Here is a 22,054-nt window from a genome sequence, read left to right on the forward strand (position 1 = left end):
ACCCAAAAGACTGTGGCTTGGAAAACCTCTGTAGAAGATGAAGTGCCTCCCTCCTCCCCGGGTAATGTGGCCCGTTTCCGAGGGGCAGTCTCACGGCACGGCACAGCGTCCCGCAGACCCCCAGGATCCGGTCGCCGTGCCCATAGCGGGGTCTGCCCCCGCCGTCTCTACAGCAGGGATGCGACGCAGAGATGGTGCTCCCGTCCCCACGTCCTAGAACGAGGGTCCAGCCGCTGCCATCCCCACACGGGGAGGTCCAGCCCCCGTGATACTGCTCCGAGGGTCCTCACTCCCAGCCCCTCTAACAAGGGTCCCTGTCCCCCTCGGCGTTGGCACCGCTCGCACCGCCCGGGGCCGGGGCGGGGATGCCCCGCTGCGAGCCCCGACTCCCCCTGGATGATCGGAGGGTCCGTGTGGTTCCACCCGTGGAGCGGGACGGGGAAAGCGGCGAGGACCGGCGATGCCAGCGGCCGGGCCGGGCACGGGCCGGCGGTGTCACCACAGGGGCAGCGGAGCGCCCACGCTCGGGGCAGGGGGCGGGGGATGCGCGGAGACTTGGCGGGGCTGAGCGGCGGGAGGCGCGGCCGGGCCGGGCGGGCGCTGGGGGGGGCGCGGCCCCGCGCGCAACTTTCCGCCGCGCCGAGGGACCCCGGCGGCCGCGCCGGCGGTGGTATCGTATGCAAATACGCAGGCTGACGTCAGAGATCATGTGGGGTTTGGCGTAGATCCCCGCCGATCGAGGGCTCTTTTTTTTTCCCTTTTTTTTTTTCTCCTTTTTTTTTTTTTTTCTCCCTTTTTTTTTTTTTTTCCGCGGCGGGGCCGGGCCGGTGCGTGCGCGCGTGGCGGGGCGCGCGTGTTCCCCGCGGGCCGGCGCGGCGGGGGCGGGGGGCGCGGGGTCCCGCGGCCGCGGGCGGCGCACGGAGCGGAGCGGCGCGGAGCGGAGCCCCGGTGCCGCTCCGCCCGGGACAGTCGGTGCCGCCGCCCTGGGCGCAGGTAGGAAACTTCCCAGGCGGGGCCCCCTCCCCCGGTGCGCGGCGCTCCCCAGCCGCCCCCTCCCTGCGCACGGACGCTCGCCGGCGCTCCCGCCCCGACCGCTCGCACCCAACTTTTCCTCCCGCAAGAAACTGTCCGGTTCCCTGGACTTCGGCGGGGGCCGGGAGGTGGGGGGGCTGGGGAGACCGCCGGGGGTGGGAGCCGGGAGGATTGTTCGGGGTGGGCTTTTTATTTTTTTTTAGCTATATTTCTCATTTTTGGCCATGCAGCCTCCCTCCCCTCGCCCTTCTCCCGCTCCCCGCCGCCTCCCGATCGCAAGTTTGGGTGAAGGGGGGAAAGCAGGAGGAGGGGGGGGGAAACATGTCTACGTTTGTCTATGTCGACATCAGCAACACAAAATATGGCGTCCGCTTTCGACAGGGCGTTACGTAGAGGCGAGCAGGGGATTTTGTCAGCGCGGTCCCTGACGAGGAGCCGCGGGCTGCCGGGCCGGGGGGGCAGAGCCGCCCCGGGGCGCGGGAGGGGCCCGGCGCCGCCGCCGCGCGTGGCTCCGCGCCCGCGGCCGCACTTGGCAGCGCTTTCTTCTGGTTTAATTTTTGATTTTTTTTTCCCCCTCCTGCCCTCCCTGCCCTCTTTGGCAGCCCCCCTCCCACCCGTGGCGCGGGGCTCGCTGCCGGTGGCTGCGGGGAGCGGCGGCACCGAGCCGGGACCGCGGCGGGGCAGAGCCCGGCGCCCCGCTCCATCCCTCCACCCCCGGTGAAGGGCTCTGCCTTCTTGTGGCATTTTATTTTCTCCGGAACGAGGAGATTTAGAGGAAATTCGGGCTTTGGCACCTTGCATCCACTTTTTTTTTAATGAGGGGTGACTTTCCCGTTTGTTTCAGCCGGTTTCCAAAAACATCACAGAATCGTCTCCTTTTTTCTCCCCCCCCTTCTCTCTCTCCCTCTGAGATGAAGGCGACAGGGAAGGACACTGATTCCCCCGCCCCGTTTGCTGGGAATAGAACTTGGAAATGATACAGGGATGTACCTGTCTGACTCCGGGGTATCAGTATGCCCAGCTTTTTCCCTGAGCACTTTTGTTCGCTCAGAGCCTGGGAATCCCTCCTGAGGGAGACGGCCTTGGGGCGGGGCATGGCTCTGATTTCCTCCCCCTCGGCTGCCCGAGCACCTCTCCGATGGCGCTCCCCATCCTGTCTGGGGGCAGGTGCTCCTTCGAAACCCTGTGAACTTGTGACGGTCCTGCAGTGCAGGGCAACGCAGCAAAAGTTTCGATTGGAAGATGGAGAGCAAAAAGAAGTAGGAATGGGAGGAAAGAGGAGGATTCGTGGCTGGGTGGGAAGGTGAGCTGGTGGTCAGGTTTGGGCATCAGCAGCTGCTGCCCGCTGGTTCCCGCAGCAGCAGAGTGGGGAGCAGCGGTGAGAGTGGCAGAGTGAAGTGCCTTGAGAAGCTGCACCTCTGGCAGCACAGGACATCTTCTGCAGCAGCAGCAGGGTCACAGCACAAGGCTATCAATGAGTTGCTCTTTGTTTTTTTAAACTTTGTGCGGGATTTGTTCCTCCTGGCTGGGAATGGGGTGGTCGTCCAGGCACAGATGTGACTAGAGGAGGTCTGATGTCTCTAGCAGAAACCTCGTGCATGCAGCCTTACTGGGAAATGGCGTGTGAATTACGAGTGGTGTGTGCTGCCGTGGTTTTATTAGACAAGTAGATGAGCAATATTATTGTTTAAGAGGTATCTGTGACCGAAGTGCTTTGCCAGTGTAATACGTTTCTGTCCTGGTGCAGCCTTTCTAATGTAGATGTTGCTTCAGTATGTTGTATGAACTGAGCAGCTCTTTGAAACACAGAATTGCAAACTGATCTCCAGACCAGGGAAAGCAAGGTACTGGCCAGCAATTGGGAAGAATATAAATGCTAAGAATTGGCTGGTCCTTGTTTTACTTTGCCCCTGTATGCATGTTTATCCCCTCAGGCTTCCGCAGAAAGCAGTGGCCAAGAGCTCTCCCATGTTTGTCCTCTCTTCTTGTATCCGTGATGAACTCAGTGCCAGAAAGCGTGGATAGGTGTGTATAGCTCAGTTATCAGCCCAAAGACCTTGTGATTACTCACCTTTGTAAAATGACATTTTTCCTGCCTGTCTACCCCAAGAGTTCACCTGTCAGAGTTTTGTCACACAGGACATTTCCTGCTGTCAGTGTTTGAACATAGCACACTCCTTCCAGTCGCTTTCTCTCAATGTCCCACTTGCTTTTTTTTTTTTTTTCTTTTTACTCTAGTTACAATCAACAATTTCTAGACAGTGTCTGTAAAATGAATAATCCATTATATGAAACAGCCCAAATTTGTAGTGTCACATTTCGGTTCTTTCTTCTTGTGGGGGGAAAGTTTTATTGTGTTTTTATTAAAAGTGAAAAAAAGCCAACATTAAATATAGTAAAGTTACTGGCTTCTTTTTGCATTTTGAAACCAGTTTCAAACTGCTCCAGGCTGGAATGAGAACACAGCAGGTTTTGCTCATCCTCATAAAAGACAAAGATTTTAATGCCAGGCATGACATCACTGTATTTGCATGTGCGACATCTTCAGGTTTTATTCCCTTTTGCTTTGCCCTAACTTGGATGATCCTCAGAAATACTATTTGGAGTCTCTTCTGGTTTTGGAATGTTTTGATCCATGTCTAAATTATTTTGCTTTGTGTCCACTTAAGGAATGGAAACATCCACTGAAAATAAATCAAAAGGGTCTTTTAATTAGAATTTGTTCAGAAACATATAGTGTCACAACAGAATTCCCATGGCTGTCAGGTAAAGCTGCATTTACATGTTGCGTGGAGTGTAACTGTACTTTGACTTTCTTTCAAGTGTGAGGGTAATTCAGCAATTGTGTTCTTTCCCTAAAAGTTACTGCACATGTGCATGATGGTGTCTGTTCATACTGAAAGTAAAGTCATAAACAAAAGTTGGCATTAAAATAATCTATGAAGGCTTTAATCTAAAGCCATTAAAATATTTGCTGCTCTTCTGTCAAGGTGTGTTTACGTGTGTCACATCATCTGGAACTAACATTTATGGTTAGTTTGCTTTATCAACCCTTCAAAAATAGATCTGAAGTTTACAGGGTGTAATTATACAGTTCAATCCCAGGGTTAGCAGTAAGTTGGGGGTTTTTCTGAAAAGCTGAAAGAGCTGTTGATTTCCAGAATGCTTCAAATACTTTTCATGTGGGATAGTATTTGAGAGTTTGGTTTGTGAAGGTGTAGCAAAACAGAAACAAAGTAAGTTGGGTGCTTGGATGATGAAGGGAAGAATGTTCCATTCCAGCCTTGCCTTCCAGAGACAGTTAAGAAATCACTAAGCCAGCCCTCTCCCCAAAACTGCCGTGCATTTGCAAGGCAGAAGGGATGTTTGGTTGGTTGTTTTGTTTTAAAAAATAAGCTGTTGCGGTTGTTTCGAAATGTTGTGAGTTTGAAAATAAGACAATGCATTTGGAAAGCTTTTCTCAGAGCCGTGAGACCCCAGACTGGTTTCTAAAGTGAAAACTGAATTTTCTGTAACTGGGTTTATGTAGAGTGACCAGTATTGTGAGTCTGCTGGTGAAACCAAGGGAGAGGTGTAAAATGATTTTGTGTGTTAAGCACTGCAGAAGGCTCAGACGGCTGGGTTTTGTTAGTGAGCAGAGAGAGAATGACACAGGCAAGGAGAGAAGTTTTAGGTGTTGGCAACCAGGAGAGGACTTCAAAAAAGTTGTCCTGGGGGATGCTGGTAGCTGAGGAGATGAATTATGATGCAACATCCCCTTGAATTCATGGATGAGACTGCATATGCCTGGTCTGCAGTGGGCAGTGCCTCGAGTGGGGCAGTGGGAAGGCTCCTGTCAGTGCTTGACAGAGGGGAGCCTTTGCCATCTGGAGGGCTGACAGGGGAGGAAAGGTTGGGGAGCAAATGGGGAAGAAGGTGATCTGGAACAGGTGAAGCAAATGGGGAAGAAGGTGATCTGCATGGTTAGAAATCGCACATCAGGAGTGGAGGGGGTGAGATTGCAGTGAGTTTTGACAACCTTTTGTGGGTTGGCCAGGGATGTGTACACGTGCTGGATGCTGAAAGAGGACACCAGCAGGGAATTCAGCTTTGCTCTGAGGACAAGCCTCCCCAGCAACATCTGACATTTGTATCTTCTCCAGGTTGTTGTCCAGCGGGGACCTGATCTAGCAAAGTGAAGCCTGCTCACCACTTGCTTGCCTCTCAAATTAACTTTTACAGACTTACTGGGAGGAGTTTGCAGATCTCCACACCCCCCACCCACATAGTCTATGAGTTAAACAGTACCATGGCCCAGGCTCACCCTTGGATTCAGTTTGCATCTGCATGGTTCAAAAGCTCTGAAATCATGTGGGTCTGTGTCTCATGTGGCCTTTGTCTGTGGCTGCCCAGCCTGAGGGTTGAAAGGGATCTTCAAATTTTTCCTTATGTCTAATCTAAACTTACACTTTTTCAGCTTAAAACCATTGCTCCTTGTCCCATCTCTACAAGCTTTGGTAGAATGTGTGAGTGTGCATGTTTGATGTCTCATTAGGCAGGGTACCCAGAGCCGTGGAGCACACAGGAGCTTTGGTCTGGTCAGCATCCTATGAGCACATCAAGAACTTTCTCCTGGTGAATGTGCTGATAGGGGGTTTATCATCCCAGCCCTGTCTCATTTCATGACACTGGCAAAAATGTCCCTTTGCTGGTAGCAGCTCATGGGTTTTGCCAGCACAGTGACACGTCCTGCCCTGGGCTGGTACCGCTGCATGGTGAGCGTTAGCAGTGCAGACCTGACATGACATATGCCCATGCAGACATGCCTGCTGTCATGTGCTTGTTCAGCTCTTGATGTCTGCACATCAACCCTCCCCTCTGGGAAGCTCCTGTTACTGATGGAGTTAGGCCTGAGTTAAGCTCACACCCTCCTGCAGGTACAGACCCTGGAGGCTCTGCATCACAGGAATGGGGCTTTGTGCAAGTGGCTCTGTGCAAGTCACGGAGTTTCCACAAGATTGCCATTGTCTGCCCACTGTGTATTTCAGTTCACTTGGGAAACTCATCCACAGCCTGAAATTCATCTTCTTTCCTGGAAAAATGATGCAAGATGAAAAGCAAAGTTACTTGCCTTGTGTTACTCCACTTAGCAAACCCTTAGCTTTGGCTTTGCACAGAAACGGCCCCCTGCTTCTCTCCCTGCTTTCTTAAGTGATGTGTAGAGATACAAATCTTTAGTGTTAGCTTTTAACCTGTAGCATTTTGATGCTGTGATTTACAGTGTGGTCCCAGTTGGCACTGGTGGAGGGGACGATTAATTTTATGGGAGCAGTGGGGGGGCGTGGCATGTCTTGCACTGCTTTTCATGTTCTATTAGAAGTCCGAAATCTTGGGTTTTCCTTCCCTTTTCCCCCCTCATTGTTCCTGTTCTAACCTTATTTCCCCTCTTAAATATTTTTTTAAACTTGCAACCTCCAATTACCTGTTTATTTTGGCTTCTCTTTTGTAGTTGATTGTATATTTTTCCCACAATTTTCTAGTAAGTGTTCAAACTTCATATTTCACTCACTGGAGCCTAAAACAAACAAAAAACCCCAACGAACAAACACATGGAAAGATATTTTCTTGCTTCTTTTGAGGCAGTGACCATAACTAAGGAAGCCTCAGATTCAGTGTTACTTAATCTCTTGTCCAGTTTGATGAGTGGAGGAGGAAGTCCTGTGAGTAAGACTGTATAGGGAAGAATGTGGTTTCTTTCTTTTTAAGTAGAATCTTTTTATTTGTGGTTTGGGGTTTTTTTAATACCACCCAAAAAAAGCAGATTCTGAGCTGCTGCTGAAGGCACTCTCAGAGGGATTTAATAAAATACCAGTATGTGTCAAGAGCTCTGTGCCCCTTCCCTTGCCTGTGATCCCTTTTCTCACTCCAAGTTTTGGACATTTATTTTTTACAATTCTCAACCTAATTTCATGCTTTTTAGTTTCAGTTACTTTATGTTGCACTTCACTTAAATAGCAGGAGTGGGAAAATACTTGTTCTTTTCTTAAATCTTATTAGCAAGACAAAAATTCAAGAGGATACCAGTTGGAAGCAGTTAAATTTTGTAGGGTTTCAAAGTGTGCCGGGCTGGTGGCCTGGGAAGTGGTGCAGGGAGGTTTTTGCCTCCTCTCATGCCAGTGAGAACCAGTACAAAGCAGACAGCGTCAGCATCTCTGAGCTTTGCTGCCAGGCTGGCTGAGCACTGCTGATTCACTTTCACACAAAATGAAGGAAAGTCCTGATGGTTTTGGCCTCAAGTGTTTCTGGGGATATGCCTTCCCCGCCCCTCTTCCTACCGCCCACCTCAAAAGCAAATATGTCTCGTTGTGGGGTTTTTTTTTCAGCATCCTCTTGAGCACAAACTGTCAGGCACCACAGGGAGTTTTTCCTTGTCTTTTGTCTCTCCAGAAACTGATTTATTTAAATGATATGCTGGGAGCACACTGCTGTTAAAGGCTTTGGTGCTTGTTGTCTTCCGGGCTTTGGTACAGCTTTCTTGAAAATTGTGGGAGATGGGGTTATCCCAAAGAATCACGTTTTCCCCGAAGCTGTTTTTTTCTGCATTTTTTCCAAAGAGATTCCCCTTCCTGGTCTTCTGTGAAGAGTGTTGTTTATTTCCATGTGATTGAAAGGCGAGGGAGTTGTTTGAGTGCTCAGCTCCCTACTGGGGAGAGCACTTGGCTGCCTGGCTGGAAGTCCACATGGCTGTCACTGCTCCCACCCGTGGGACCAGTACACCAGTCTCCTCCTTTTGCTCAGCCAAAGGTATTTACAGAGTCCTTTATCACTCATGTATTTACTATCTGGCATCCCCATGTCATCTCTTGCAGCCTGACACCATTGCGATGCTGCTTTTCATTACCATCGAGTGATAATCAGTACTAGGAGTCATGACCTTGCAGTTGCAGGTTTTTGGGATCTGTTCCTCATCTCTCAGGACTTTGCATCCTTTCTTTTTTTGTGACACAGAAGCTCTATTACCTGGGCTTTAGCCTAAGGCACAGGTCCTCCCAGTCTGTGCTCGGGTGAAGCATCTTGCCAGGAAGGTACCAGCTCCACTGTGTGACCATTTTGAGGGCTAGGTTTAGTTTTCTTGGAGAAGCCAGCTGAGAAAGCTGGCTTAAAATGATGCTTAAAATGAATGATGCTTAAAAAGCTTTCCATGGGCTTTTCAAACCAGGGAAAGTACCAGGGATTGCCACATGGAAGAGGTGGCAAATGTGTCAGTCCCCAGCATGCCCCTGCCAGGATGCTGAGGGCAGGGGCTGGTGGCCACTGAGGGCCTGCAGGATTCTGCCCAGTTATGCCAGGTAGGAAGTTTCCAGGTACAAATGGTGATGAATAAATTCAGAGTAAAGTGCTGCCTAAGGGAGCCTTTACTTCCCTCTGCCTGTCTGGGATTCTTCAGCATAAGAGTCAGCTCCATGTGTGTTTTAAAACCGTTGGAGTGACAAGGGAGAGTGAAGTGTTTGGAGGGAACTGTTTTCCTGCACTACTTTTAAATTGGCATGTCTTTCTAGAGTTAGAGCATCCTCGTAATTTTGCTATTTCTAAAATAATTTTCACAGGATGCCCCTCCTGTATGTATCTGTTGGTACCTTGTCTGTGTGCCTTGGTGATGTCAAGGGGATGAGGTGGTTTGGGAAATACTGCTCAAGGCAAACACAAGTTTCCAGATCCACACTTAATCAGATCAAGGAAAAAAGTCTTAGCTCTCTGAAGGATTTTGCTTTCAACCCTAAATATACTTGAAGTGCTTTAGATTCTGTTTGCTTGTCCTGTTAGCCTGGATCTTGGGCTTATCAACCTTATTTTTATGTGTTTACCCTCTGTGTGATGGTCCAGGAGAGCATGCAAACACTCAGTATGTGTCCGAGTCACGAGAGGAGTGTCACAATATATTATTTATGCTGAAAAGAGCTTGTACATAGGAATGATCTTAGCTCCAGACCCATCTCTTCTCCAGCAACAAATCAGAGCACCAAGTTGGTGGATTTAATCTCCTGAAATCTGAACTCGTTTTTGTTTGCGCTGTTCTCGCTTCTTGGTGAGCCGTGAATGGTCTTGTTCTCACCACAAAGTGCTCAAGGGTGAGTGCTTTCAACCTCAGGGTCTACAGCCCTAGGGTGCCAGGGATGAGCAGGCAGCTGGCTTCAATTCTATGTTGAGCCCTCTGCAGCTCTCCCACAAAAATTCTGGGGGACTTACAGGGTTCTAAATTTAAAAAAAAAAAAAAAAAAAGGTCCACAAATCCCTGTCTGCACCCTTTTCCCAGTTTAGGATGAAGATTATAGTTGAGCACATGGTTTGCATTTTTAATTTCTTTATGGTACCCTCTTCCTTCACCTCTTCACCTACCAGCCTGTTCCCACCCTGCATTTTTTAAAGAGCTCCATCTGCATCCCAACAGGAGTTTGCTGTGGCTAGGCACTTACAAAACAAGGAAAGCACCTTTCCATCTGCGGGGAAAGCACTGTTGTGGTACTTGGTGAGTGAGGGATCTGCTTTGAAATGTGCGATTGAATGGGAAGCACTCTGGGAAATGTGTGCGAGGTACTTTGCAAGGAGATATTGGGTATTTAAAAGAAGCTGCAGTCCCAAAATTGGTGGTGATTTAAACGGTATGCAGTATTGTATGGTAAAGGATTTGTGGTTTTTTGCAGGCTGCTTTATGTACAGAAGGTAGCAGACAGCAAGAGAGATGGGAAATACCACCTGGGCTCTGCCACACTTTTAGCTTTTAGATATGCTGTGTGGAGTGGTGTGAGATCTAGTTTGATGCATTTTGAATCATGTATTTGCACAGGAAGGCTGAAATCATACCTGAGTTTCCTCTCTGTATTGATTTCTGCAGCCAAGGCTGAAATTCGATTTTTGGTATTCTTCAGTTATCTGCCTTGCACTCAAGGCATCCTTTCCTATTTGCCTCTCACTGGCACAAGTAGTAGGACCACTTACACTGGTTCAAGTTTTCATCTGACATGCTTTACTTATTTTATTCTGTATTTTAATCTGCCTGTGTTTTGTTCATCCCTGTACAGATAGGGGTTTTATTTGTTTCTTCTCTCTTGTCCTGACCCTTTTACTGAGTCTCAGGGTGGAGGCTCATACTGTGTGCTGCAAGGTCAGTGTTTGGTTTGTGTATCTAGGCTTTGCTGTAGCATCTTCCAGAAGAGTTCCCATGCTGAGGTTCTGTCACACATTGGCTGAGACAGCCTTCTTCTGCTCAAATTCATGATTGCTGGTCTGCACACCAGTGGAAAGGGACCGTGATTTGCAACCTTTTATTATTGGTCTTTGCAGCCTACAGATACTCATTTTGAAACACTATTCAACTTCCGCTGTGGCCGCTTGGTTTGTGTGGGGTTGCAGCTTGATTAATTTTTGGCTAGTGCATGAATGGCCCATGTCCCTTTGCTGTGTTGTAAAATCAGTGAAAAATAAGTTCTCAGAGGGTTGGAAACAGAAAATTTAACACACACTTAGCACTGAGAATTTTGCAGTGTAGCTGGAGGAGAAGGTAAAATACCAACCTTTTTTTTTTCTTCTTTTTTAAATGAAACAGGCAGCTAATAGGAAGTTGATTAAGAAACATTTGAGGTTGGGTAGGTTTTTTTGGTCATTCGACTTTTTTTTTTACTTGTCTCCTGTTTTAAAATATTGTTCTTAAATAATGTAAAATAGATGGTGTGAGAGTGAGGAATAGCCCTTTGTGAAGTTTCATCCTTAACATGATTTAAATAGTTCAAGGTATTAATGTCTTTGAATCAATGTTTATAACGACTTTAAGACACTCCCCACTCAAAGCATGAAGGAGCAATACATGCTATGTGTTTTAAAAAGAGGCAGTATACATTCCTTGCTAATTATGTACTTTATTATAAGTCTGAGTAGTAATTTTTTCCCAGAGCATGTTTGGCAAATGATAGTTTTTAATAAAATTGCAGAATAAAATAATTACTTTAAATTTAATTTAACAAATTTATTTTATGTCTTAGTGTAGTAAGGATCTACTAAGGTTGCCTTTGATCTGCCCTGAAAGCAGCAGGCAGAGTCATGTTTGAAGGTGAGAAAAGTCAAGGACCAGTTTTGTTAAAAACTAGAGGATTATCCCAGGAGGTGCTGTAGGAAGCTCATTGCTTAGGTGAGAGTGGAGTGTTGATGGGGAAATTTTTTGTCTCAGTGAGAACCTGTGGATGGATTAGGCAAATCGTAGTTAATTATTTGACAAAGTGCTGCAGTTGCCTTTGACTACTGCCCTACTAAAACTTCTCTGGTTTGGAGGGTGGAATTAAGACTGTAACTTTGAGATTAAGCTTTTCTTTTCCTTTTTCTCTTCCCTGTGAATGCAAGGCTCTTGACTGCCAGTCCTGAATGGCTAGAACAGATGAACTTTTGCACTCTGTGCTAAGGACACTTACATAAAAGGGAGATACTCAGATTGCTCAGTTAGCTGTTGAAGAAGGTGGGTCTGTGCTGTCCCTATCCTCCTGGGAGTCTTCAGAGAGCCTCTCTGCTACCAATCCTTGCTTTTTGTGCAAACCCCTGCTAGAAAACCACAGAAAAGGCTTAATCTGTGACAAACTGGGTGTGATGTGTGCTGAAATCCAGGAGACTGATTATTCCTGGGGCCAGCAGGACTGACACAAACTGCTTTTAGTGTGTTTGATTCGTGGTGTTGAATTCCTGCATGCACTGGGTCAGATTAACCACTCTCCAGAACACAAGTGGTGGGGATCTCTACACACCCTGTTTTCATTAGACCAGTAGGAAGTTACTGTGCTGAAATTTGTGTATGTGTAGACCTACATACACGTGAATGTGGAGGCAGACAGAAACAAACGTCACAAATCCTTTAAAAATCAGTGATGCTGGCAGGGATAAAACGAAGGAAATTGAATTTGGCAGTGTCCAACTTTTACCCAATTCTTCCCGCCATCCCCTTTTGTTTTGCCCCTGCATGGGCTGCAGGGGCTGCAGTTGCTCCCAGCAGCCTGGCCAGTGGTTCCCTTCCTTGGTAAAGCTTCTGGCAAGCAGAGTTGCCAAAAGGTGATGTGCTTTCCTGTCTGCAACTATGCAGCCAAGGGATGTCAGTTCAGATGTACGAAAGAGTAAGTACAGCAAAAATACCTTTTCACCAGAGTCCTTCCTGCATCCTGAGGCTGAAGTCACAGAAACTGTTCTTTGAAGTTGGCTGCCCAGTTGTATTGTGAATTTGGCTTTTAGAGTGCAGCTTTGAACAAACAGTTGAGTCCTTTAAAAGGCCTCAACTCCCTCTCTTTTTTTTGAAATTTTTACATATGTATGGCTATGGGGTGCACACACACACCTGCACATAGGCACTGCGTGGTCCTACCTGGTTAAGTGTCTGGAGCATTACTCTTGTATTTAAGGCACAGCACTGAGGCCTTTTCAGTCCCACAAATGTGCTCAGAGCATCAGGATGGGGTTCAGACCACTTCAAGCATCCTCCATCCCTGCTGGGTGACAGCAGAGGGGCAGGGGGTTGCATGTGGTTCTGCTGGAAGTCCTTGTGATCAGCTTCTGGGTCTTGCTGTGATGGGGAGAATTTGATAGAAGGATCAAGCCATTCTCTTACATTATCACATTGTAGTGAATGGGCAAACACTACTAGTCTCGTCTTGCCTTTACCTCTGAGATCACCAGCAGCTGCTTCATTAACTATTAATGGCCTGCTCATTAATGCTGTAAAAGGCTAGGACCAATCTTGCAAATTTTCTGGACTCTTCCCATGAAATATTTATGACTTGCTCGCTGTGCAAAAGGGTAAGAGCAACAGCAGAGAACATGCCTCCAAGTTTTGTTGAGCATTATTAAAGAGCTCATGAATATGAAGAAGCTGGCAGTTTCTTTCTGTTTTTTGGCTTTCTGAGCTAGTGCTGCACAGCTGGCTCTAGGGGGTTGAGTAGGCTGGTGGTTTGCTGAAGAATTGGTGGCCAAGTCTTGGATGCTTTATTGATGATCTCTAGTTCCTGTAGTGCTTTCCTTTGCATCCTCCTGTACAAGCACCAAGGTGTAATTGATACCTCCAGAGGAGGTTTTATTACGCTTAAGAAGTGGGGAAACTGAGGCACAAAAGTTGAACAATTTGCCTGGTGCCAAGCAATAGAAAGCCAGCAGAAGATGGAAATGTTTTGCCCTAAACTGTAATGCTACTTTTGATTGAAGTCCGGTTACTGTGCAAGAAGGGGATACTGGCTAAGCTTCATCTGAAGCCACTGCTATAAGTCATTCCTGTCCCATTCCAAACAGAGCTCCTACATGATCACAGAGCACAGCATTGAGTAGTGCTTTCCCTGGGAAGGAGCAGCCAGTTGTTTTAGTTCTGTCTGGTACCAAGAAACAGCAGGGAAGCTATTTTACCCCTCCATCCAGAGTTTGGAGATAAAACTGTGTTCACCTCATCACTTAAGTCTACCAGCAATAAAGAGTCTGTCCACTATATGAATCTCAACTGCAGCTCAGCTGGTGGTGCACTAGACAGATAAAAATCTCTTTCTTTCCCACAGCCATCTGCAGAGTGAACACTGGTGCAAATACACGTGGGAGGCATTTTTTGGTAAAGGAGGGAGATATGCTTTAAAGAGAACAGGTATGACACCGGGAATGAGGACCAGTCTCTACAGTGCTTAACACCTTTCCATATGCAGCTGGCCTTCAGAGTAAAAAAGGTCCTCTGTGTTTGGAAGATGCAGGGTGTGTCAGGGATGACCAACGTTTAGTATTCTTTTTGAGCTTCTGGGTTTGTAGTTAGTGCTGAAGTGGCAAAATAAATCCATATCAGAAGCATTCCCTGGTACAACTTCCTCATTATTTCTTACAGAGTGTGAACATTTTTATCCCACATTATATCAAATTGCAAGGGATGCTAGGTTTCTCTCCTGGAGTCATTCCTTTTAATTGCTGGAACAGTGTTGGGGCAGACCCTGGGTAGAAATTCAAAGCCCTTCAGTGCAACAATGTTTAAGTAAATGTTTATTTCTCACTGCTATGGCAAGGTGAATGTGGTAGCCACACTTCCTTGTCGTGCTGTGCCCTGTATGATTTTGGTAGGCACTGACGGGACTCCCTTGTCACGCTTATCTCCAGGAATATTCCAGCACTGTACTGAATGCCATCTACTTTTGCCCTCAAAACTAGCATAAGTGTCTCTGGGGAAGACTTCTGGGATTCTGCTGCTTCAAGAATAACATCCAGATCTTAAGCTACTTTTGTGACTCTTTATTGAAGCAATTCCTCCAAAAGCTGGAAAATGGGTAGATGAAAGAATTGAGTCCCTGTCTGTTGGCTGGAGCAGCTCTTCTAGAGACAGCTGCAGTGGAGGCTGCGGAGCAGATCGTTGGTGTTTTTTAGTTACCAGTGGGTGCCATTACCTCTGCTTTTGTAGAGCTGCTCCCTTCCTCGAGGAAGATCTGCCTCTCAGCAAGGGCACAAAGCTCTGCCTGAGTTCTGGGGGCCTTTCCACACCTTTTACTCAGTAGTTAGGAGGAGTCTGCCATCCAAAACAGACACCATTCCTCCAACTCTGCGTTTGAGGCTGAATTACAGATGAGAGATGTGAAATCTCTTTCTGAGCAGAGAGAAGATCAGTATAAATCAAAATGTTGGGGGCCGTGTCCTGTCACTGCCAAACGCATCAATTATCAAGTAGCAATTGTGTGAGAAAATGTAGTGATAATTAACACTCTAAGTAGAAACTTACTGTAACCTATGAAATAACTGGAAGAAGGAGGGGTTCTTTGTAGAAACAACTTTCAGTTCTTGGTATCATAACATGAACTAAAACAGTGGCTGGCAGCAGAGAAATTCCGGATGTATCTTCTTTGTGCTGCTCAGCTGAGAGTTACGTTTCCAAGGGACAAGCATATGTTTTCAGTCTTGGGCAAATTCCTGATTTCAACACTTTAGGACTGAGAACTGGACTGTGCTTTAGAGGATGCTACAACTCATTATTCATCTTCCATTTCTGGCAGTGTACTAGTGTCAAGATAAAAATTATTGTTCACATTTATGAAAAGTGATTTCTAATGTCCAGCCTTTGAAGTGATGTCTTAGCATGGATCTTTAAGTGATCATGGGGTACTGGAAGTTCACTGGGACTTGTGAGTCTGCAGCATTTTTGGTAGAAACTAGCTGTTGATTAGATGTATCCGTGTTTGCCTGTGTCCTCAGGGGTGACATACAGGGTTGGAAGTGTTAGCTTAAATTTTCATGTGTGTTTAGATTGCTGGGTACTCCAGCCAGCAGCTGCTTGGAGTCACGGTAAATTCTGACACAGGAAAATATTATCCAGGCCTAAAATTAAGAGAAGAAAGGGCAAAACCAGTTCATGGGCAGAAATGGGGGAACAGGTCAGCCAGCCAAATAAAATGGCTCTGGGTTAAGTCTGTGATGAGGCTATCCTGGGTCACCTGTTAAACCTGGCCTTTTCTCCTTTGAGATGTGTTAGTTTCTCATTTTTTCCACTGATGCTGTTTATTCATTGTGCTTGACTTGGCTGAAGGACTGCAAATTGGCCTTTTGACTGCCCTGCTTGTGTAGGTGGGTCCTTCTGCGCTAACCTGATGTGATGGGGCCCAAAACAGCACTCATCTAAAGTTTGTGTATCAATGAGAACTGTCCTGTTGGGGGGTTTATAAAACCATTTATTTCATGGCATCAGCATCTTGGCTCCTGACAGCATCCGATGGTCCCCGCCTCCGGTGGACTGAGCAGCTCTGTGTGGCGAGGCACAAAGGCTGGATTTTGTATTCCGACACAGGCTGTACTGTATGCTGGGAAGTGAGCTCGCATCCCATCCCGCCTTCTGCTGAAAATAGCTTGGGGTTAAGCCATGCCTACACTGCAGCCTCCTGCCAGCAAAGCTGTCCTGGCCAAACGCGTGGAGAGGTGCGATTCCTGAGTGACGCGGCGGCGCTGGCACAGCCCCGAGGCACAGCGTGCCTGTGCTGGGGAAGCCACCCTTGCTCCAGCCTCCGAGGGACTCGTGCTGGGGAAGCCACCCTTGCTCCAGCCTCCGAGGGACTCGTGCTGGGCTCCTGGAGACCCAGGCTCTGCCTCAATAGCCCTGTGCGTTGGGCAGCGTTTTGATGAGGTTACATGATGTTCCTCTGCTGCTGCAGTGCTTCTGAGACAGTCGTTCCTGTAGATTTTAAAGGCCTGTTTTCAGATTCTCCTTAGTAAAACAGAGGTGGGAGGTGCATTTTAATGTTGCCTCTTCTCTCTTACCCTCCTTCTTTGCAGGGTGGTTCCGGTGTTGCTGCTGCACTCAGGAGCAGGGCAGGGTGGCTGTTATTCTAGCTATGTGCCATCTAGTGCTGGATAATGTTGTGAGATCCAAAAATAAAAGGTGGAAAAATATGCAGACAGAGGAAACAAGGCACAACTTTACCTCTTGGGCAGAGAAACCCCCTTCCCTCTTCCTAGCACAGCTTCACCCCTTTAAAGATGGATACTGTTGTATTTTAACTACCTACTCTGTCTTTCTACACCAGCTTCTAACCCTTGGCTCCCTTCACGAGATTATGTTGTTACTGTTGCTACAGGTCCTTTGTTGAAATACTGCTCTTCCTCCCCAGCATTTTGGAGTTACACATTTCTGTCCTTGAGAATACTTGAAGGTTATCCCCAGCCTCACTGGAGAAGCAGAGGAGAGTGTGGTTTATTGGTGCTTATTTGATCTCGTATTTCTTAAAATACAAGCACCTGGTATCCTCTTGGGTATTTCCCATCCCAGTGTTTGTGATACAGAAAAGTTTTGTTACAAGAATTAAGTAAAAGCTCTGAGGAATAAAAATAGTTTACACAAGGTCAGGCAGGCAGTTAAAACCTTTCCTATAGCCTGGCTGGAACCATACCTCTTGCACTCTCCTTTTCCACTGTTGCACTCATGTCCCTGGGTCATGAGTTGCTGCCTGAGTGGCTCAGGTTGTCAGTACAGTGTAGGACCACTGATTTCCAAAGGAATCCCTAAGGATGTGCCAGCTGAGGCCACATCAGACCTGCTAATCTCTTATTTATGGTTGCTTGTATGTTGCAAGTCACTTACTGCTTTTTGCAAAATTAGTGCAATAATTCGATCTATTGAAATTGCCTCATTAAGTCATCAGATAAGGTAAAAGTCTAATGAGGTGTGATCATCAACAAGAAATCATCAAGATGGCCAACTTGGCCTCCTTTAGGAATGTGGGTTCTGATTTGAAACCAGTACATGGTAAGGCTGTGATTTTGGCTTGGTTTTCTCCCAAAATGAATATGGGAGGTGTCTCATCTTTTGTAACAGTCTTGACCCCTCCCCCTCCTCCAGTGAAACTTGGCATTTTTGCTTCCTGCAGAGAGGACCCAGAAAATTATTTTGCTAGTGCCAGTACTCAAGATGCAGACATGCTATGGAGAAGCAAAGCTTGAAGTGTTAACTGCTCTCCAGCAAGTTTCATATACATATACACATGTATGTGCATATATATATATGCACCAGTTCTCTTAACAGCCGTGGAAAGCAGGGATATCCAATTTCCAAGAGCATAAAGCCCTCGCATTTAGCCTGTTCCAACAGATAATAGGAGGTGTGGCCTCAGTATCATTTCCTTAATTGCATCACTATTTCTTGTTCCCCACTTCCACACTCTCCCTGCAGCCACAAAATCACAGTTACTGTAGAATTCACACTGATGTCCCAATGTTCAAAACCAACACTTGCTATTTCTATATGTTTCTTGGAGTTTTTCTTGCTGGTTTTTTGGACGCAAGATGCTAAAGACAAATAAGTCAATAAGCAAAGCATTTGAATGACTGTGCAGTCATTATAACTGTTATCAGGGCAAAGGAATGCAAACTGGCCAGTCTGTGGCTTCATGCCTTTAGCTGCTGTCCCTCTGTTTTGTTTTTCATTTTGAGCACAGGAAGGGGCCAGTATATGACCATATGCTTACAAAATGCCAGTAACACGTCTTCCAAACACTGTTGTCATAGTAATGATATGACATGTATGTCACATTTTGGCAAACTGTGAATGTACCTGTGTAACTCCAAACTATAGTGTGTTTCCTTCTCCTTTTCTTCATCTCCAGTAATAACAATTGTTTCCAAGGAACTTAATGCATCTGTTCCAAATAAATTGGAAATGTAATTTCACTTCTTTCAGTACCAGTGGGGATTTCCTACCCTGGGAAATTTACAAGGGTATTGCAGGGGAAATGTTAAGCATGTACTTAAGCATCATTGATGTTGATCAAGTTAAGTCTGCTTTAAAACCTTAGGAGCTATTGGTCTTACTGGGTGGCTCTGAAAGAAGGGACATTGCTCTCCCCTTGCAAGGCCCTAAAGGTGGAATTGCACCTGGAGGGAAGAAATAGTCAGCAGAAGTTGATGCTGATGTTGCTGTGAACATTACCTTGAACATACCTTTTCATTTTCCAAAGATAATATCCTTTCAGCATGATCTAAAGATTCCTTCACTTTTCAGATGGTGAGTGTGGGTTTTTTTTTCTCTTGTGACTTGTTTTCCCTTATTTTTCTTGTAATGTAATCGCCTTTGCAAGTTTAGCAAGGTTTTGAAGTTAACACTACTTTGAGGCAGTGATATCTAGGCCAGAGAGGTTCACACCTCTTTGGTGTGAGTGAGTTCTTGTGATTTTTGTGGAAGGAAGACTTGTGATGAGAACGTGGAGGAGCAGGGCCAAGGTCCAGATTCGATCTCTGTGGCTTTTCCCCCGGGAGCCTTTGGCAAACGAGAGATGAATGCAGGCTCCATATAACCATCTTTAAAATAGACATCCCTTGGGGAGAGTATGGATTAATTAACATTTCAGAGATGCTTTGAGTTTCTTTGATAGGTGTTGCGGAAATGCAAGAGGGTTTTTTCTTGCTAGACACAGGCATAGGATGAATTTTGAGGATGTTGGTTTACTTCCTAAGTGCTCTTTTTTCAAATGGAAGACTATTTAACTTCTTTTGTATGTATCAGTATGGTGTTTTACTGCCAATTTAAGCTAAATAAAATATACAGTGTCTGGACCAAGACTCTATTTCGTACCTTCACATCATGAGAGCTCATGCTGATAATTTGCCAGTAGCCTCAGGTCTTTCATAGTAATTTGCCAGATGCTATACTGAACCTAATTTGCATCTGTATTTACATAAATGCTTTAATTAAAATTATATGCACCAACCTGAGATAGATGAACAGCACTGCCTGCTATTTGTTTACATTCCCTGACAACAAAACCCTGCCTTGGCTGCTTCTTGCTGATTTTATGAGTTGACAAGGCTATTTGAGGTGTGGACTAGAAACTTGACAGGTCTCTAGTTAAACTCTGCTGCAAACTGAGGAGCAACAGGAAGCTTTCAGAGCAAAATTCTGCCTTTATTTTAGCAGCAGAGAAGATCTAAGCAGCTTGATTTGAGGGGTCAAATACCCAATCCCAAAGTTGTAGTTTTAGGGTAGTTTTGTGCAGTCAGAATTTATAGTTCCTTGAACACAATGTCTGCTTTGTCACACATACAAAATGTGAAACTCCACTGTGGACAGCAGAAAAACTTTTTAAATACAGACTCCATCAAGAATAAAATTTTTGAGAGCTGTTCATCTTTCAACAGATCATTACAGAGCTCCCCATAGGGCAGAGTGCTCCAAGGGATTTTGGGGCTGAGGTGGGGTCCTGATGGTTTCAGTGGGACGTGTGAGAGCATATGGCTGAGTTTCAATGAAGGCAGTGAAGACTGTGGATGTTTTTTTTTTGCTTGGACCACACATTTTGTCTGGACTACACAACCATATAAATACAAATTAAATCCAAACTGCAGTTTGTCTTTGAACCGTGGAGGATGTTCCAGTTGATGCTGCTGTGCTGCTTCCCAGTTATTCCGAAGTTGTCATAGTGTTGCAAAGAACAAATGAGAAAGTTATGACTGATTCCACAGACTGCTTTGAAGACCCATGAAGGACAGGCTAAAGAGAGCTGTAACTACCCTGCCTGGATTTGGAGGGTTGCTGAGCTTTGTTTAAAGGTGTTTACTTAATTTGCTTCATAGGAGATTCTTAAGAGCTGATGTTTCCTTCACTGAGAGGTTTTGTATATGCAGAGGATTTGACTAAGGTCCATTTTAATTGAAATTAATACATAATTAAACATTCTTTCCAACCCATACCATTCTATGATTCTGTATAAACTTGAGCATTACCAGTAGCTTTCTCTGGTGACCTCTGACTATATTTCCTGTTGTCATTTCTGAATCTCATCTACGAGAGTCCTTTTAGGCTCAGCATATTTGTACATTAACATTCTTACATTAACCTGTTTGCCTGATATTTCTGTTGAAGATGCTAAACTGTCCCCTCTATTACAACCTGTGGGACAGGTGACCAAAACCTGTTTATTGAAGTCCACGTGAAAGAGCAGAGGAACAAAAGCATCTACATTTGTGGCAAAGTGGCCTAAATATTTAAATTAGGAGGTGTTAGTAAGCCAGCTGGAGTACACGCTCAAGGTTTGGGGTGAGTGTCAGTGCAGGATGAGGGTGTCAAGGGAAGCTGGAGCCCACCCTGCTCCCACAGGCATTGCAGCACCACAGCCCTGAGCCTGGCACAGAGCTGGCAGCCAACAGGGATGGCCAGGGTGATACCCTGCCAGGCCACCATCTGCCACAGTGGTGGTTGTGACCAGGCAGCACTTGGTGCTGTTGGGGTGTGGTGGTCTCACTCAAGTAATGGGCATGACAAAGCCAGATTTGCAACCTTGCCTTAATTTAAACTGACCTAATACAAATAAATCCAAGCTATTGGTCTTGCTTTGCCTCATCCATAATAAGGGGATGAAAACATATTAAATTCATTTTGGTGTAAGGGTGCTCTGATACTTGAGAGGAAGGTGGGGAAGGCAGCAGAAGGGAAGCAGTCCTTGTTCTCCCTGTTGGGACAGAGAGGGGGAGATATTTGCTGGTTACTCAGTCTGCCTTTTTTTGGTCACTGAGTAGAGTGTAGGGCTGGGCAGCACTCGGCTCCTCTCTACTGATGAACCTTTTGCAATGTGAGGCAAGTGAATGAGAGGGCCTGGGATGTGGCACACAGGTGAAAGCCTGTCCTCCAGGGACAGTGTCCTGTTGGAAAGGGATATTTGTTTTGAAGTCTGCTCTGCAGTTGTCTCCTCCGACCTTTGTGGCCAGCTGTCCTGGCTCAGCCCTCCACTTTCCCCTCAGACATCTGTGCTGCATCTCCCAGCGAGGGAGGAAGCAGGACTGTGACTGGTGGGTAGGAGCCCTGGAAAAGTGTGGATTACAAACCCCCTTTAACACTGAAAGAGCTCCTGGTTTGAATTTGGACTGACATCTGAGGTATGGATACCTCTGTTCATGCCCACTTTGGTACCTCAGGCTTTCCCAAGGGGAGCTTTTGGTGTGTTGTGAGGTGGGAGAGCAAGGAAGGGGGTCCAGCAAGCATCCCTGCATTTGGAGGTTTCTTTCATAAATCGTTATGTCTGTTTGATTTTAAAAGTCTGCACTAATGCTGCAAGTCTAGTGAGTGCTGTAAGCCAGCCTTTAATCAGCCTGTGCGTATTTTAAGAATTGTGCCGACTGTTACTGCCTCAGAGATACCTGGAGATTTGGTCGAGAGAAGCCTGTCCTAGTTTCTCAGGGTAGCCAGCAAGGCGTGCTCATTTCCCAATTTAACATGAGCCTTCTCAGTCTTGTTTTTCAAAGCATTTTCTTTGAAAGATTGCAGAGCTCCAAGCAACCAGTTAATGCATGGGGGAAGAGAGAAGACAGAGTGTAGCAGAGCAATAATTCCTGCAATTAGAAGTATATTAATAGCTGCACTTGGGCCGTGGATGGAGTACAGCAGGGTGGGAATTTGGAAGGAGGGCCATCCTTGAGCAAAGGGACCTCCAGCCCTGCTGCAGAAAGGGCAGCTCGCTTGTCTGCAATCCTTTGGTTATAGATGTGCAATGCTGAAGGCAGCATCCAGCATCCTAGTGCAGGACTGGCA

The 22,054-nt window shown here is 46.4% G+C and overlaps 1 protein-coding gene across 9 annotated transcripts in view; it reads left to right on the forward strand.

Moving 5' to 3' along the window:
* The first annotated feature begins 828 nt into the window (after positions 1 to 828).
* Positions 829 to 22,054, forward strand: part of ZHX2 (zinc fingers and homeoboxes 2) — a 74,620-nt gene continuing 53,394 nt past the window's right edge. For 8 of the 9 annotated variants that reach the window (XM_085053491.1, XM_085053492.1, XM_085053485.1 and 5 more), the window contains exon 1: positions 832 to 993. The gene's annotated coding sequence lies outside the window, so the exon portion shown is untranslated. Of the gene's footprint in view, positions 994 to 22,054 lie in introns of all 9 variants that reach the window. The other variant, XR_014850241.1, reaches the window with a different exon arrangement.

This window comes from Lichenostomus cassidix, chromosome 2, assembly GCF_008360975.1.
Source record: "Lichenostomus cassidix isolate B80296 chromosome 2, HeHo_3.0, whole genome shotgun sequence".
NCBI lineage: Eukaryota > Metazoa > Chordata > Aves > Passeriformes > Meliphagidae > Lichenostomus > Lichenostomus cassidix.